The sequence below is a fragment of the Protopterus annectens genome, chromosome 15.part0, assembly GCF_019279795.1.
Source record: "Protopterus annectens isolate FY-2018-M chromosome 15.part0, PAN1.0, whole genome shotgun sequence".
In the NCBI taxonomy this organism is placed as follows: Eukaryota; Metazoa; Chordata; order Ceratodontiformes; family Protopteridae; genus Protopterus; species Protopterus annectens.
In genome coordinates, this window is record NC_056749.1 from 517,735,916 (window position 1) to 517,752,152 (window position 16,237).

Here is a 16,237-nt window from a genome sequence, read left to right on the forward strand (position 1 = left end):
TATTTCCATTAACAGTAGTATTGACATTTGATGAACCAAATAAACTGTCATGGAAATTTACCCGAACATTCCCCATATCAACAACATTTAATTCCATGAAATGAATTAAATTAACATCATATGCACTAACCATATATTCATTCATCATGTCAATAATACAGTCTACATTTCTTTCGACATTTTCATCAGTTTCAGGTGCTACGCATTGCAAATTGTTCGCACATTGTCCTTGCATTATATCCAAAGTTAAATTGGAATTAAAACAGGCGCTTTGAACTTTCTTAACAGTGCTGAAAGTCACTTTGTCAAGCACTGCTGCAGTATTCAAGCTGCTTAAAATGTTAGAATACACAACAACTGCTTCACAATTCTCGTTCTCATGGTCGACAAAAAAACTTGTTACATTATTTTTAACCACAATTCTACACAAAGTACTCACTTTGCCATTACATTTTCTGTTCACCATACGTCCGTAAAAATGCCAAAGTCAATTCCTACTCTTCTTAGGCCTTGCCCCTTGCCTCGAATATTCGTCAGGCCTAGTGTTGGGAAACTGACAATACTGGTTCTTCCCCCAAAGCCTTTCTGAACGCCTTATCCCCTCGGAGTAATCTGCATATAGTAAGTCAAACTCTAATGCTTTAACATATAAGAAGACTAAACTATATAGAACTAGATAATTTATATGGAAAGTAATTAAAATTATCCTTATTTTCTTTTCTTTTCTCTTCCAGATGCTTTGGTTGTTATGGAGTTGTTTAAATGAGTCTTACCAGCCGCATCTGAGTGTTCTAATCTGTTCCTGCTGTTAGAGGTCAAAGTTCACTTCAGATAAACGGACTTGTGATGCTGCGATCACATCTAGAGAGAAGTTTTGTGTATAACAGCTGCTTCTTGCCTCAAGGAAGCATTCTTACAGTAAATTAAAGCCAAACCAACGTTTTTTGTTAGAACTTTAAAACGGAAAAGAAAAGGAGAGAAAAATGCTGCGATGCTGCGATCACATCTAGACAGAAGTTTTGTGTATAACAGCTGCTTCTTGCCTCAAGGAAGCATTCTTACAGTAAATTAAAGTCAAACCAACGTTTTTTGTTAGAACTTTAAAACGGAAAAGAAAAGGAGAGAAAAAAACGTATATACAGCGCTTGTGAGTGTAGATACAAATAGTATGAGCTTTTTTCACCCCTTCCTTTCGAGACTTTTTTCCCAAGAAAAAATTATTAAAACTAAACCACAAAGCAAATAAAGAGAATAAATATATCATTCAATAAACATCAAAGCAGACACCAATAAATTGTTGTCAGCATTCATATTAGTTATAATAAAGTACCCACTAGTCACCATGAAGCACAGATTTCATAACAGTTTAAAGTTCCCAACTGTTATATTAAACTGTAGTAGTATGTTACTATTTTGCAGAAGTTATTTAATCATAGCTCTGCTTTCCAGAGTGCTATAATGTCATAAAACAGTGCTAAAAATACCAGAGATCCATGACTGCAGGAAGAATAACACTAATGAAATAATAGTTACTTATCCTTTAACTTCTTCTTTTTTTCTGAAGATGTCCACAAATTAATTTTAGCAATTCTCTTCAATGAGGGGTTTGTCCATTCCATATCTTCAATTTTCTCTATTAATTTGCTTATTTTCATGTAAGAGACAGGACAGTCCAGATCTTCAAAGATTTTACATCCCTCTGTGAAAAATATTTTAATTCTGGCAGGAAACAAGAGATTGACTTTTATTTGTCTCTTTTTTAATTCCTTGATGATAGGAAGAAAGAGCTTTCTTTTGGCCATCACTGCAGAGGAATAATCATTGTCAAAGTGCACAACGTTGTCATTTACTTTTATGGGAGACTTAGCTCATGCTGTTTTCAACACTAGCTCTTTATCTTGTGATGATATAAATTTCACTATACCAGATCTTGAAGCATTTTTGTTAGAGGTAAAAGCAATGGATCTATGTGCCCTTTCTATTCCAAAGGAGAGGGTGTCAGGAAGGTTTAGAACAGTTGGCAACCAAGTAGTTAGAAAACTCACAATGTTGCTTCTTTTAATGTTATTTGGTAAACCAAAAATCTGAAGATTATTCCTTCTTGACCTATTTTCTAGGTCTTCTATTTTGTTTTGAAGAGAAGTGTTCTGTTTTAACAGGAATTCTATGTTATTTTCTCCTTCTTGAAGTCTTCCATCCACATCACTGAGAGACTGCTCTATGTCCGAAATTTGAGACATTTGAAGTTGTAACTCATTGTGTATTAGGTCCATCTGTTCAGAACATTTTTTGTTCAAAACTGTCCATTTTTGTGTCCATTTTGTCTAATTTCAATGACATCTCTTGTAAAGTCATTGTCACAGCTAAGAGTTCCTTCTTGATAGAAGAGTCTGAAGAATTATTTTTGGAATGGCTCATCATTCAGGCAGAGATGCTGCAATATGTTTTTTGAAATTTTTGACAGGAAAATTTAAAGGAAAATTTCTAATTTTTTAGATAATCTTTCTTTATGTTAATAGAAATCAAAATAGTAATAAAAAACCCATCTGTGTTACTTTTGAGAATTAAATCCTATCAGAAATGTATAGCATTGGCAGAGCTGAGAGAAACTGCTACTAGTCAGTGTAAATCTTGGCCACGGCCTCCATTGGAATGTTTTCTGAGTGGATGAAGACTTGTTTAACCTACTGGGGAATGTTCCTAAAATTGTATATAAAAGGGACAGGTGTTTTAAAAACTTGTTAGAACTCAATAATTTTAGGAAATTGGTATACATTAGGGTTTTGAACAAATGTACTTTTAAATGTGGAGTATACATACAATGCAAATACATTTTAGAAGGTCATAGAATCTGTTTAAATTAAAGAAAATAGGTCAACAAGAATGCCTGTTATAACTGTACCTCTAAAAGGGCAATTTATGTTGCCAAGTGTCAGATGGGCACAGGTTTCCATACAAAAAAACTCAGAGAAAATTAAAGAACGAATTTATGAGCACATATATGACACAGATAAACAAAATGGTAAAAACGTATAAAGATTGTACATTATTGATAACTCTGAACATTTTTTACATTTTGGGTGCTTGATTCTATACAACTGAAACTTGAAGCTCTTGAACTTAAATAGCAGCTGATAACTGTTCATGATAAATTTCCTGGGCTTAATGAAACTCTTTGCAGTGACAGTATTTTAAAATTAAAATAATTGGAACTGTAGAATATGTTAGTCTTTTTTTGGCCATTTTCTGACCGTTTTTGCCTTTGAGTTTTTTTTGCACAGTTTATTTATATTTAGAAGTGTAGGTTGTATTTAGTTAGTATTGATTTAAATTGAGATTAAATTAACTGATTTGATGATGTCATATACTAATTTGTTATTTAAGCATGGTCAGTTTTGTTAGTTTGTTCTGAGGAAGTCCTTGATTGTCTTAGATGAAAGCACTTAACTTTAAGTCTGGCTTTTATTATGAATTTATTAAAGCATTTTTAAATATTTTTATTTTGTATTCCCATGTTCTTTATGGCTCTTTACAAGAGATTTGTATTGTACATTTGCGGTCCATTACTGCAGCTATTTGTTTGGTTTTTCAGAGGTGATCTCTGCCTGACATACAAGGCTATGTCCAACTCAGAACTGATGGACATGCTCCACCTAAAGAAAAGCTTATCCCCTCGAGCCACATGCTCTAGGGATCTAAACCTCACCACAACAATAAATAGGATGTGCTGGAGGGATAGATTCCTGTCCCAGAGACTTCCCATGCTTTGGAAAAATATTCCAATCTACATTAGGCAGAGGTCCTTGCTAACACTCTTCAAGAGAGACCTTGACGAGTGGATGGGAAACAGAAAGTTTACCCCAGGGATCACTTCAGTGGCTCTGCTGGACAGAGGCACATTGAACTAATCTAAGGGGGTGGCTAAAGCCAACACATTTTGGCTAGGCTTATAAATGCCTTCAGGCAGATAGCCTAGTACCTACCTATGAACCTATAACTGAACAACCTTACATGTAGGAATGGTTATCTGTAAACTAAGAACTTATACATATCAGACATTAATAAGGCATTGCATAAACATGCTACTAACTCTATCGCTTTCAAAAATGTATATTTATATATATAGGAAACAGATTCTTATGGAGATCTGGACAATGTTTTCTCCTGTTGTGAATATTTTTGACACAACCATATTAGAGTATAATAAAAGCCCTTCTTTGGTTAATTTATTTCCAATATCCAAATGAAATGGGTAACATGAGTAGCTGTAGTTTCCATGAAAAAACAATCAAAGAAACAAAACAAATAAGCATACAATCACACAAAATAAACCAAACCATTTTAATGTGCATAAAGCTTTCAAGCCAAAAAGCTCTTTCTCAATGTAAACATTATCCCATTACAAAAATTCTGAGATGACACCAACAGTTAAAAGGGAAGATTATAGAGGTTTTCCTGTAGTCACTAGACAAATTATCAGTATGGCCTTAAAAAAAGTCCTTTTAACCAAAATAGTGGTAAATCTTATGACGGGCAGCCATGATGGTGCAGTTGTTAGCGTTGCCACCTCACAGCAAGGGGTTCTCCGGTTCGATCCTTGGCTGGGGTACCTTCTGTGTGGAGTCTGCATGTCCTCCCTGTGGTCGCATGGGTTTCCTCCAGGTGCTCCAGTTTCCTCCCACATCGCAAAGACATGCTGTAGGTGAATTAGATACTCTAAATTGGCCATAGGCATGAGTGTGTGTGCCTTCCGTGGAAGGTTGGGCACCAGGCTGTCACCTCGACACCGTAAAACTCCACTGCCAATCATGAGCGGACAGGTGATCTGCTGTGGTGACCCCTAACCCAGAAAAGCTGAAAGAAGAAGAAGAAGTGGTAAATCTTATGACATTAAAGAATTCATCACAGTTGATACTGAATATGTAAACTAGCTTGTAACTTGCATGTGTGGTTCTTTCTACACTGGTCAAAATACTTTTCACTTTAAACAATGCATCTCATCACACCATAGTGATTTGAGGTTTATTAGAGTTTAGAATGGATTTTTTACATATAAAAATGACACTCTAATGTGTGCATTTGATGTTATTATAATTTAAAATTTAGATTTTAAAGGAAAAAAATCTTAATAAAAAAGAAAATATGTGGATTGTTATAACTACTTTGAAGGTACTTTTTTTAAATTTTTCCAAATCTTTTGGGTTTCTAATACCATGACAGGAATGGACCCCATTCATAAATCAAAGTACAATTAAAGTTCACGAAATTAGTATTGTTTCAATCTTTGATGTGTGCCAAAAGTGCTCTTCATAGCACCTGCAATGTGTCCAGTAATGACTCCTTCTGCAAGTCATATGGAGTTACATGTATTGGTAACATATCTAAATATGATTGCAGATTCTTTTTATATGACCCATTGCTCCTACTACTATTGGAACTGTCTGGGTATCTTTCTTCTACATTGCACTCATTTCTACCTGCAAATCTTATATTTTATGACTTTGTGTTTCTCAGTATGCAAGATACTGTAGTCACTGGGTGTAGTGATTTCAATGATCAATGCTACTTTTGTGTTCTTTTTGTGGACCATTATATCTGGTTTTCTTGCATCTATCTTTTGAACTATTGGAAATGGGTGATCCCATGTGATATAGACTTCATCATTTTCTATGATGCTTTGTGATTTGTGTTTCCAGTGTTTTTCAGCCACTGCAATACCATAATGTCTGCGCAATCCCCAGTGCAACAGTCTTGCCACATTATTCTACCTTTCAGTATAAAATCCTTTTGCCATTAGTATGTCACAACCAGCAACAAGGTGTGTGCCTGTTTACAATTCTGTTTTACAAAATCTATATTTGTCTGTTTTTCCTATATGTTCAATGGACTTTTTAAAATAACAGGTTCATTCACCTTTCATCTTTTGATTTGAAATCTCCTCTCCTTAACCATTCCTGTGTTCGATTCTGATCAACATGAGGTTATCCCAGAAGTTTTCTATACTTGCAACTATATTTATGCATTTTCCACATTTCTTGCCTTATCATCTGATCCTTCGCCTTGTATTCTTTCCTTTGTTTTTTTGGCACATTCAGTTGCTGCCTGACTTTTATCTCCTTCTGGTTTGATTTCCATTCTTGCTTGATGCCAATATGCTTCTGCTAGACTAAGCAGGCAAGTCATCTTAGATTTATTCTCTGCATGTCTCAAAATTTTCACTATGTTTGGGTCTTGTGACCTCAGCAGATATATGTGTAGTACCACAATTGCAGATCTATACATGTAATCAGTTTCAAGGAGGCCTTTGGAAAAGGGAATATATAATCTTGGTATGCAATGATTTTTATAAATCATTTGGTGAGCATGAAGCATCCTTCTTGTTTCTGGTCTAATCTAGCCAACACATTTTGGGGCCAGTCAATCACTCCAAAACTGTAATTTAGGACAGGAAGAGCAAATTGGTTTGTAGCTTGAACTTTGTTCCTAGATGTCAATGCTGTTTTCAGGATTAATTTAAGTCTTCTAAAGTATCCCTTATTAAGTTTTATTCACATTTGTTTTTGTTTTATTTTTGATGCTTCATCATTTCCCAAATATTTATACACTCCCTTTTGCTCAAGTTCTTTTATATCACATTCTTGTCCCAAACTTGATGTTTTCTTCGTGTGCATGTTTCCTGCTTTAAAGGTTGCTTTTGCACATTTATAAAGACCAAATCTCATTCTTGTATCATCTGAAAAAGTTTTAACTACTTGCAGTTGTGCTTTCATTTACTCATCTGATAAGCTATACAGTTTTAAATCATTGACAAAGAGAAGATGAGAGGTCTTTACACTCTGTTGTTTTCTAGGAGCCAAATTATAGCTATGGCCTAAACTGCTACGTAGACAGCTTAAAGGATTAAGGGAAAAACAGAATAGCACTGGTGACAGGGAATACCCTGGAATATCCCCCTTTAATTTTTATCCTTTGAATAATAATTTGTCCTTTATCATGGCTTAATTGCAAAGTGGTCTGCCACTGTTTTATGGTCACTGTAATGTAATTGATCAGTGTAAGGTGTATCTTATACATTTTAAGGACACTTTTATCCATGAATGTGAGATACTGTCAAATGCTTTTTTGCAGTCAATCCATGCCATACTTAGATTCTTCCCCTTTTTACAGTTCTCCATTATGACTTTATTTAGCAACAGATGATCTTTTTTTCCATATGACTTTCTTTTATTACACTTTTGTTCTATTGCCATTTTCTTCTAAATGACTATAAACTCTGGCAGCATCAATTTCAGTGAATAGTTTATACGTCTTTGGAAGGCAAGTTATTGGTCTACAATTTTTAGGATAACTTGCAGTTTCACTCTTAAGTAGGAGTGCTATTTTTCCTGTTGTTAACCAGGTTGGTGTCTGTTCATGGTGCACATATAAATAGTTCTTACTCATGGATAAATTTTCATGGAAAGATGTTGATACTTTTAGCCAGAAGTTAGGTATTGCATCTGGGCCTGGGGTTTTCCAGTTGGAGGCTTTTCTTAACTTTTTCTCAGTCTCTCTGTCCATTACTTCATCCCATTTCATATCCTGTACCTTTGAACTTATTCTTTCTTTTACTTCTTTTATCAATTTAGCATCCAATTAGCATCTTTGTTATGTTCCACATACATACTTCTCCAAAATGAATCTAATTCTTCTTTTTATGGGTGATCTTTCAATTCCTTTCACCTTGTTTCCCATTTCTCTATAGAACTTTTTAGAGACATCAATAAATTGCTTATTTTGTACTTTTCCTTTATATTTATATGTGTATCTTCTAAGTTATTCTGCCTGTGCTGAGATTTTTCGTTTATTTGTGATAGTGCATGATAGATCCTGGTCTGTTCTAATACTGTGCATTGCTTTTATCACATCTATCTTTCTAAGTATTTTTGTTGAGCTGTTCCTTCTTTTAAACTCTTCTAACAGTGACACTTCTTTGTCTTAATTGCTTTATTGTTTTCTCTATTCGATATTTCCATGATGGCTTTTGATTTCTTCCCTTCCTTTCCCTTACTACCCTGTATTCTTGTGGTAGAATTGAATCTGTTATTAATTTAGCTGCACAGTAATATATCCTATTTACTTCTGTTATATTACGTGGATCTCTATAGGCAGTCCTCATTACTGTATTCATTTGTTTTATCAAACTTCTGACTGTCTGGGTTTTATTGACCTTCTCCCGTCTATTTATTTCACTGATCTTAATATGTCCATCTGGCTCTATTAAATCAAGCAACTCTTGTCTTAGCTCATTTTCTTCTAAAATAAGAGCACATTTTTTTGTTCTGCTTTTCCTATGGGCTTTCTATAGAGAGTTCTATAGCATCATCCTGTGGCACATCCTCTTCACTTTCATCCTGTGTCATCCATTGCCGTGTCATATGGGAACTCACTGGCCTATCATTCCTCAACATTGACTGCAACATAGTTTCCTGTTCCTTCCCTTGCTGTCTAGCTTCAAGTGAACATTTATACTGGTTTCCTGTGGAAGGCTCCAAAATATCTTCATATGGTAACTGACCAGTTGCTTCCTGTTCCATTGTTTTCTCCATAATTTGGATGTATATTTCTCTATCCTGCTGTGGTGCTTTCTTTTTTTTTGTAATATATTGTTATTAGATTTTTTCAAATACAGAAATATTAAACATGAAATTATGCATAATTAAATACACAATAAACATTGCTAGGAAAAAACAATCTAACAAATAAACCATTTAAAAACTAATTACAATGTCCATATCAGAACTAATTTATACAACTTCAATTATAAATTACATTTTGTTTAAAAGTTTTCTAGGTTTTAACCAATATAATTTTTTGTGTGTAACATTTGCTGTTCTAGATGTAATAGTTTGTATTTCTCTATTGCAAACAGTCTTAGTTAAGGAAATAAACTCTCTGAAAGAGAGGTTGTCTTTGCTTTTCCAATTTGAAGTAATAGTCTTTCTTGCAATTGCTAGGGGAGACCAGAGTATATTTCTTTGAGTTGCTGGAATACACGTTGGAATTGGTGCATTAAATAATAATGTACAGTCAGATAATTCACATCTGTCTGACCACAAAGCTTTTATTAAGTTTCTAAATTCTAGCCAAAATAAATCCAATGTTTTACACTTTAGAAACATGTGAGCCCAATCAGCTTCTAATTTTTCTCCACACTTCCAACATTCAACAATGTCTTTTTTAACATTAAAGCAACTGTATTGGGTGTAAAAATGCTTCTATGCATATATTTCCACATGAAAAGTTTCATAGAGGGAGAAGAGGTAGTATTACTGATAGATTTAAGAATTAATGCTTTTTCCTTTTCTGAAAATCTTTATTATTGATCTTTATTGTAGAATTCTATAAAGTATCTATTTGATGTTGAGAATCAGCTCTTAATGTTTTATAAATATATGATAAAGATATGCTTTTTTTATGATTCACAGTATTTAAATCATAAAACATATTTAATAATTTAGGAAGTGTATTTGTGCTTGAATTCCATCTCACTTTTAGTTCACTAGTTATATATTCTTTGAAAGTTTGTATATTTAGCCAGTTATTATGATGTGAGTTATATCTAGCTAAAAGAAAATTTGAGTTGTGGATATTGTTATTATCTAGAAAATGGTACCAAAAATTTAAACCATTTTGTTTTGTTTCTTTTATTTTATGTATAAGAGTCCAAACATCCCTTTGTGTAAGCAATGGGAAATATTGTAAATATTAAACTATTAACAATATGATTATTCTGTATTTTCTTTTTGAAATTCTTCAAAATATTATCTATGAATGGGGTTAAATTATTATTGTTATTGATATTGTATGCAAAATCTTTTATGATTAAGAAAATCTTGTAGTTATCTGGGAAAAAAAATCAACTCTGTTATTTTGGAATTATTATTGAATAAAATATTTCTATGTAAATCTTTCCAGTTGGAGGAATAATTGGGGTTCAGCCATTGACATATTACATTGAGAAGAACTGCTTCTCCATATAGTTCTATCTGTGGAAAAGCTATTCCTCCTTCATCCCAATTTTTGTAATGTAGTTCAAAGCTTATTCTTGTTTTTTGAGGGTGCCACAAAAATTTTATCAATAAAGAATTTATTTGTTTTATCAGTTTCTTGGAAGGCAAAGCTAATAATTTTTGTAGATAGAATAATATTTTTGGTAAAATAATCATCTTTACCAGGGATAATCTTTCTTCCATTTTAAATATCATTTTATTCCAGTTCTCCAAATATTTCCTAATGGAGTCAAATAAATTTGTATATTTTTTTATGGAAGCTTTCCAATTGGATTTTATGATTATACCTAGATATTTAAATTCATCATTTTCCCAGTTGAAATTATTATGCACTTTCAGAGCTGGACTTGTTTTTTTTATTTATTTATAATGAATTAGTTTATCATGACTGAAAAATAGCCCTGAAATTTCTTCAAAGATTTGTAGAGAGGACACAATGTGGTCAATAGAAGAATCAATATTACCAATGGTGAGTAAAACATCATCTGCAAATAGCTGGATTTTTAGACATATGATTTATATTAGCAGAGAATCCTATTATACTAGGATTGGCTCTTACAAAATTTGCAAGAGGTTCTATCGATAAGGCAAATAATAAGGGTGGTAATGGGCACCCTTGTTTTGTTCCTTTCATTATTTTTAATGGGCCTGAAAGAAATGTACCAATTTTGATGTATGAAGTAGAGTCTTTATATAGTCTATTTATTAAATCTATAAAATTCAATGAAAAATTACAATTTTAAGTACTTCAAATAAGTACGACCAGCTTATAGAATCAAATGCTTTATTTAAATCTAAACTAATGACTGAAAGTTCTTTTTTTTGTTTGATTGCAAGGTCAATTAAAGAAAAAAGCCTAATTACATTGTCTTGAACTTTTCTATTTAAGATAAAACCTGTTTGGTCTTCATTTATTAATAACTGGCATTATTTGGTTTAATCTTTTCGTTAAGATTGAGGTAAAGATTTTGTAGTCTACATTTAAAAGTGATATGGGGCGATATGAGGATACTAATTTAGGGTCCTTGTCCTGCTTTAGAATTGGGGATATTGTGGCATATTTCCACTTAGGGAATTTATTTTCTTTGTTTCTGAATTCTTCAAAGGCTTCCATCAGTACTCTCAAAGTATTATCTGGAAGTATTTTATATATTTCTGAAGTCAGTCCATCCATACCTGGAGCTTTATTATTTTTGAGATTTTGTATAGTTTCTTTAACTTCTTTCATTGAAATTTATTTAAGCAAATTGATATTTTGCTCTTTAGTCAATTTTTTGTTTACATTTAGTTTTAGAAAGGTATTTCTTCGGTCTTCATCTATTTCTTTAGTACTGACTGTTGGTTTCTTCATGATATCTTCTAAAGATTTCTAGTATGTCTTTTAGGTCCATTTTGTATTTTCCTTTATTACCTGTGAAATCTAAAATTTCTTTAATATGATTAGGGTTTAATAAAGTTTTAGATTTAGCTGCCAATCTTTTCATATTTTTGGGATTTATCGAATACGATTGTAATTTTTAATTTTTTCCAAATTTATTGCCACTTTATGATTTAAAATCTCCATATATTCTGAATTCAATTGTTTTAATTCAAGACTTGTTAAGCTTTTAGAATCAAGAAGACATTTTATTGTATCAATTTTCTTTTGTAGACTTAGAAGGTCTTTATCTCATTCTTTCCTCTTACTTGTATACCAACTGTAAATTTTTCCAAACATGTTTAATTTAAGTGGGTCCCATAAGATAATTTTGGATGTCTGATTATTATCATTTAATTCAAGAAAGGTTCTCAGTTCCTTCAATAGCCATTGTTTAAAATCTGGTAGTTAGATAATGTATGCTGGTATTCTACGCCAAAAGTTTAAATCATTAGATATAATAGTCACTTTGAAGCTTATGGCACTGTGATCAGATAAGGGGCAAGAGGTAATTAAAACCTTGTGTAATTTAGAAAACAAACTATTTGACACAAAAACCTTATCAGTTGTAGTTTGTGTACCAAATCTATATGAGTAATGTGTGCATTCCAGTGAATTTGTATCTTTAATTTCATAAATGTCTCTCATGTTAAAAGATGATATGAAACTATTCAATTTTTTTGCTGGAGCAGACATTGAAAATTTTCCTACTTTAGAAGTTTCTTTTGGAGAAAGTATGCAATTGAAATCCCCAGCATAAATAATTTCACCTTTTAATAAGTTTATCTTTATATAAAAAGCAGGTAAATATTAAAGTAAGGAGAAAGTTTATTTCTATTGAACTGTTTTGTTTGCAGGATCATAGATAACCTAGAAAATGTTGAATATAACCTAATAAAGGGAGATAGAATCAATTTAGAAACAGTGCATAAGTGTTATTATATAAACAGAAAAAGGAACTTATTGCATAGAATAGTAGGTGTATACAGGTATTTTAGACAAAAACATTGAAGCCATTCTGATTTGTGAATATGCTAAGACATTTCTTCCCATGATGGATATCTAGAATGTCTAGGAGATGTTTAGACTAATATTTGCTTTAAAATAACTTAGCGGTCTATTCCTTGAATAGACTGCATTGTCAAGTAAGCATCTGGTGCATCTCTCATTCCTATAAGATATTAAACATAGGTTGTCTGATGGTTGTATAGTACTTTTGATAGTTCTTGACATTCCTAGTGAGGCTGTTTCTAGATGTCCTATATACTTGAATGGAATCTCTTCTTAGATATATGTAGAAGACTCTATACAAGTTTGGATACATTGGTCTCTCATGGTGGTTACAATTTTTGTACATATGAATGACCTTAGAATATTTCCACTGTATTTTTTCTGGTCTATTCATACCTGTTTTCCTACAAGGTTCACATGCTGTAGATTCATGCTTAGGTTTGAATTTGATGTAACTAACAAACAATGACTTCATTATGTTGGATTTCTAGATGTTATAAATTTGTTATGTAACCTAAAACTTTATTGATGTCATAGGTCAATGGGTAGAAGAGATTAGAGAAACCTGTAACTGTATCTACTTATAGACCAAAGTTCTTGAATGAGTATACAGTTTTGGTTACTATATACTATGTTGAATATTTGCTTTTAATTTTGGTCTTGCTCTCATATGCTTAGCTTTGGTATGTGTATAGACATGTTGCTCTCATGTCTAAATGGACAATTGGATGGGGTTGTTCTATGAATATGCCCCATTGAAGTATTTATAGTTAATTTACCTAATCTTAGGTTAACAACATACAGAATGTAGAATATCTCAGTCTGAAAAGTAAGTTCTGAATGATGCAATCTAAACTAATAAGAGCACAAAGTAGAACTTCATGTGACTCCTTGGCTACATCTAAGAATTTCATATATCCAGTTGATGCGATATCTTATTTATAAGTCATGTAGTTATTTGCATTATCAGTAGTGTTCCAATTACTAGTTATACTAATTTATAGATTAGTATCTTATTATTATATTATATTAAGAAAACTAAAGCTATTTAATAAGTGTTTAGTTCTTATTTAACAAGTCAGTAGAATAGGACACCACTCCCGGATAGACAAATTCTCAGATCCTAGAAGCTACCATTAAGGATTACTACATAAGCTCAGATTAGTTATTAAGGTTCTAATAAACCTATTAAATATCACTCATCATACATAATGAGAATTGTTAAAATGCATCACAATTCTATAGCACATAAATTTAGGTATAACAATGTAAGGACATATCACCAAATAAGCAATTGATAGAAATAAGCCATAAGTAAATTCAAGACTGTGGTATTTGTACTTCTATGCTTAAGGTACTCAGAGTTATGAAGCTATAATGCTTGATATAAGCATTCAAATGTTTTCATGTGATCACTGGGAATTCAGAAACTATATCAAGACTAAAGTAAATCTACAAGGCAAAATCTGGAAAACATGCCTCATAACAAAGGCAGATGGGAGATATAGACACAAGTTAACAGAAATCCCAGAGAAGGGAAGAAATGCAAGACAAATAAAGCAATGCAATCTTTTAATGTCAGAACTTTATCTGTTCAATGCAGCTACACTGAATTACTCTGTGTTTTCTCTAAATAACTTCTTCAAATGTAACATATGTACATAAATGCTTAATTATTTTAGATAAAAAGAAGGAAGACCTTAATCTAAATCTAAAATATGTAAAATGGTAACAATTGTGATTGAATTCAGAATATTCTATAATACAGTAATAGTCAACAAAATCAAATATACATCAAATAAAAACACATTAAAAGAATAAGATGAAAATTATTGTATATACTGTGTCAATTAAAATCTTAAGGCAACAGTGATATCAATGGTTAGATCGCATTTCCTATGCTAGAAGAGGGTGGGGTGATGAATCTTTCATCACACCAGGAACAAGTTTTTCCATGATTAGTTTGTTGGTTCTAAACTAAGGTTTGTTGTGCTTAAAATAGGTTTCTCATCCATATCAGAATTCACAATAAATAAAATCATTTCTGCTGATGGCTACATATAAATGCATGTCAATAAATGTAAATGGTCTTGATAATCCTATTAAAAGAGGTAGTTTAATTAAATATTTAAAAATAAACAAAGTTGATATTGCCTTCCTACAGGAATCTCATCTAATCAAAACAGATCTAGGGAGAACAACTTTTAATGGTTACACAATACTGGTGGAATCACATTATCAATCCAAAAGGAGAGGCACAATACTATTATGGAAAAAGTCATTAGGCACTCCTAAAATAATAGATTCATATTCAGATAAAAATGGAATGTTAAGTTTAGTCATTTTATAAATCAATAAAAAATATATCACATTAGTAAATACATATTGGATACCTGATATTGGGGCCAAAACTGCTGTGGTGCTTTCTGAGTTAGATTTTCTACACTGAATCCTTCACTTTGAAGGTACTCCATAACCTTAGTTTCTATTTCTTTAACTTCTCCATTACTAATCTTCTTTTCTGCTTTTCCTCTTTGTCCTCATAGGAGTTTACTAGGCTATTGGCCCTGAGACCTCTCTGGGACACAAATCTGTCCTGCCAAAAAGTCCTATTCATGTCACAGACTAGGTCACGCATACAGTTTGCTCGAGTGGAGTTTGACTTGTAGATATGCAGCAGTCCCGTCAAGGCAGGGTCTGAGATTGCTTTGTATGCCAGACAGAAGTCAGCTCTGAGGAGTCTGTATGAAACTGAGTAGAGGGACAGGGCTTTTAGCCTATCTGTGTAGGGTAGGTGTTTGAGGCCCTGGATTCTCCTGGTGGTCTCTCCAGCTGCTGCATGTACTTTGCGAGGTACATGCTGAAGGGGGCATTGTATTCAATAATTCACCTTATAAGGGGAGAATACAGGAATCTTATGACCTGTTTGTCCCTGGATGAGATACCCTTACTTATGAGATGGGCCATGTAGAAAGCCTTCCATACAACAGGGGCAACGTGGTGGTCAAAAGTCAGGTTGCTATCAACCTGGGTGCCCAAGTCCCTCATGACTGATTGCATGCTTATTACATTGTCATTAATGTGATGATTAGTGGGGATGACATTTTCCTCAAAGGGGATAATGATGCATTTTTTGGCATTCAGTTTGAGGCCATGCTTCTGGCACCAATCATTAGCTCGGGTAAGGCCATCTTGGATGATGTTCACATCACTAGGGCAATTTAAGACAGCACCAGCTTGCAGTCATCTGCAAACATGATCCGCCACAAACCACTGATTTTGGCGTGCACCTCAGAAAAAATATATCCCAAACAGTAGAGGCCCCAAGACCAATCCTTGGGGTATACCGATTGTTACGAGTCTATTACTAGAGGTGGCTTTCCCTACTATGACTAAGTGGGTTCTATCAGTGAGCCAGTTAGCTATCCATCTGGTAACATACGGGTTGATGCCTAGCTGAGAGAGTTTATCTATTTTGCCTGAGTGGGGAATAGTGTCAAAAGCTTTGGCCAGGTCAAGGTAGGCGGTGTGCACCATCTTCCTCTCGTCCGTGGCTTTTGTGACTGTTTCAAAGAAGTCGACCAAGTTTAACAGGCATGATCTCCCTTTGACAAAACCAAACTGTGTGGGGTCAAGAGTTTGAAGGTTAGTAATGTCCTTGTTTATAACATGCATGATAATGCATTCAATGGCCTTGCAGATCAGGCTAGCTATGTTGACGGGCCTATAATTGCCTAGGTCAGTGGATGCTCCACCT